At 40.3% G+C, this 3,204-nt stretch overlaps 1 pseudogene; it reads left to right on the top strand.

The window, feature by feature from the left end:
- The first annotated feature begins 713 nt into the window (after nt 1-713).
- On the top strand, nt 714-1,296 carry LOC100965926 (annotated as a pseudogene).
- The last annotated feature ends 1,908 nt before the right edge of the window (nt 1,297-3,204 follow it).

Raw genomic sequence — 3,204 nt, 5'->3', positions numbered from 1 at the left:
TCTGTCTTTACTTCTGAGTCCTTAGCAAAAGGAAATACCCTTCCTGGCATTCTAAATTATCCCTAATTTCGGGGTGGGGGAAGTGGACAGATGAAGTGGCCTCTAAAAATCCCTGGGGGCTATATTTTCAAAAACAAGACACTAATTCAGATTTTCTTGCTTTAATTCTTCTCTACTTCGCCACAGTAAAATATTGAACAAAGCCCACGAGATTACTGGTGTGCAGTAACAACCTATAACTTTACATTAACTGGGATATCAGTAACAGACTGATCAGTGGCGTAACAAGAAAAACATTCTGGTATAAACAGTGAGTCACTCTTCTATTTATACTCTGTTGAAACCATCAAAACATTTAAACTCCCAGAAAGTTCAAAATAATATTGAATGATAATTGATAACTCTGAAATATTGCAACCTCTTCAAGTACCTTCCAAATGACAAAAAAAAGATGAAATTTTGTTCTGTATAACTTTAATGAAGTTTCTTCCTGACACAGGGCTACATTTTTAAATTAGTAATCCAGGAAAGATACATACAAAACCTTTAAGTGATTGGGTCGCTCCATAAACGAAACTCCACATTTCTTTCTTGTTATGAACTAAGGAGCTTATAGTTCAGAGAAGCCCTTTTAAGAAATTCTAGCCTATAAAAGGATATGCTGAAATTGTTTGGTCCTGTTAATTTCATCAGCAAAAGCCTCCAATTTATTTATGTCCTTAGAAGACGAACACCTTCTTTGTGGTGGCATTATATGGCAAGATTTTTTAGACACACGTAATAATCTGACCTTGAAAACCATTATGGCTTGCAGGTGGCTAAGTGAGTTTTGCCCCAGTGCCAAGTACATCATGAAGACAGACGCTGATGTTTTCATCAATACTGGGAATTTAGGGAAGTGCTTTTTAAACTTAACCCACTCAGAGAAGTTTTTCAGAAGTTATCCTCTAATTGATAATTACTCCTCTAGAGGATTTTACCAAAACTCCCATATTTCACACCAGGAGTATCTTTTTAAGGTGTTCCCTCCCTGTTGCATGGGGCGGGTTAAAAATGTTAGCGATTGGGTGCCAAGGATGTGTGAAATGATGGGTCACATAAAACCCATCAGGCCTGAAGATGTTTATGTCGGGATCTGTTTGAACTTACTAGATGAGGACATTCATATCCCAGAAGACACTAACCTTGTCTTTTTGCATAGAATCCAGACATGAGATTGCGGTCCACAGCTTTTCCTCCAAGGAGACCATCGCCTTTCGGGGGGTTATGCTAAGGAACCCCACATGCTGTTATTAACGTCACAGTCTACCTAGAGAAGGACAGGACACTTTGAGGAAAGTGCAGAAGTTGGCACTGTGGAAAATTGATGGGAAGGTCAGTGTGTGGCTTACACTGATCCAACTCACCAAGACCCTGAGGCTGAAGGGTTCAGCTTTACTTGTGATCATTTTGGACAAAAATCAAGAAGATCAAAAATATTTAAAACAATGGAATTATCGTTGTGACAAATGTATTAAAGCAAAGATAAAGAAGGGGTCCGCTCTTACATGCCAAGTGCAGGGTTAAATGCTGCCTGCAAACGATGTCTCACCTGCCATGGATGCTGCAAGGTGAATTTTTTTTTTTTTGAGACAGAGTCTCACTATGTCACCCTTGGTAGACTGCTGTGGTGTCACAGCTCACAGCAACCTCCAACTCCTGGGCTTAGGCAATTCTCTTGCCAAGTAGCTGGGACCACAGGCACCCACCACAACACCTGGATATTTTTTTGGTTGCAGTTCAGCCAGAGCCAGGTTCGAACCCGCCACCCTCAGTATATGGGGCTGGCGCCCTACCCACTGAGCCACAGGCACCCCCCACATTGTGGTTTCCTCATCTGGAAACTGTGGCCAATGATACTAAGTACTTTTTAGGTTTGTTGAAAGCTCTACACAACATAATAAATGCAAGGCATTGGTATATTTATGGGGTATAGAAAGTATCTGATAAATATGATTGCCATTATCAATAGTTTCCTATATGAAGCATAGGAAACTATATAACAATAATAGAATAAGGAAAACAAAGCAGAAAACACCTGAAAATCTTTCTGTATCTCTTTTAGATCTTTTCAACATGCACATCTTTTTTTCGTTCAAGAAATAATTCACAGTTATTTGCTACACTGATGATACTTATCACTAAACATTACAAAAACACTTCACACACATATGCAGAACTCATGGGAATAAATGTGGCCAATTTAAAACATGGGAAACAATGTGGCCAATGTCAGAAGATCACAGAGAAAAAGCAAAAACAAACCCAGAAAGTAGGAACTTACAAGATAACATTATGGATGCTATTAAAGCAGAGATAAATATAAAAAGTTAGGCAGACCTGTGCAAATAGACCACATAATAACAGGTAGCAGATTCCTGAATGCTGTGGTCTTTTCCCATGAGTAGTTACTTATTAGGGAGTGATTCACAAGGAAATGGGTAAGACTCACCGTTGACTTTCTTGCTTGTCTGTTGGAGAAGGCCCGTGACTCAGATGTGGATCAGAGTGTACGTCTCTCTTGGGCAATTATTCACAAAATAGGACCAATGTTTCCAAGCTAAGAAACATTTCCCAAAATACCGAGATGCTCAGTGAGGCAAGTCTGTGTCCTATGAGCCTTATCAGGAAAAAAAAAAAAAAAACCTCTTCTCCCCTGTGTACAGGTGGTCAGTGTCCTGGTAGATGGAATTCCATTTTAGCCTCAAAATTTTAAAACATTGCGGCCCAAAGTGACGCTCTCCTTGACACTAAAGCAAAGCTGCCTGGCGTCACAAGAAGACAAGAAAACAACTTTGGGATTTCTGGGCCTTCAGCTTCCACCTGGAGTCGGGTTTGTGTGGTTTGCTCCCCTTGGGACGCGCGCCTTGGGTTTCACTTGTTCTGTGACTGGCAGGAGGAAGGTGACAAGTTTAGGTTACGATAAGGAGTAATGAGGGTGATCAACTGTTCTCCTTTTTCTTCTAAACAGCCGAGTATTTAAAATTCCAATCTGAACTGCAGGGGCTACTTAACCCATAGATTAACCAAAGAACCAGAAGCCACAGTATCTTAACCCCTGGGTGTGTTTGGAACAACAGCAACAGCCATGAGCTGAATCTCATACACATGTTAAATTCTTACATCATTCAGAATTGTTTCCGCGATTCTTCTCCATCAGTTGAA

The sequence above is a fragment of the Otolemur garnettii genome, unplaced genomic scaffold, assembly GCF_000181295.1.
Source record: "Otolemur garnettii isolate 467f Iridium unplaced genomic scaffold, OtoGar3 scaffold00019, whole genome shotgun sequence".
Classification (NCBI taxonomy): Eukaryota; Metazoa; Chordata; class Mammalia; order Primates; family Galagidae; genus Otolemur; species Otolemur garnettii.
The sequence above is the reverse complement of the archived record's forward strand: the minus strand, read 5'-3'. Positions and strand labels throughout refer to the sequence as shown.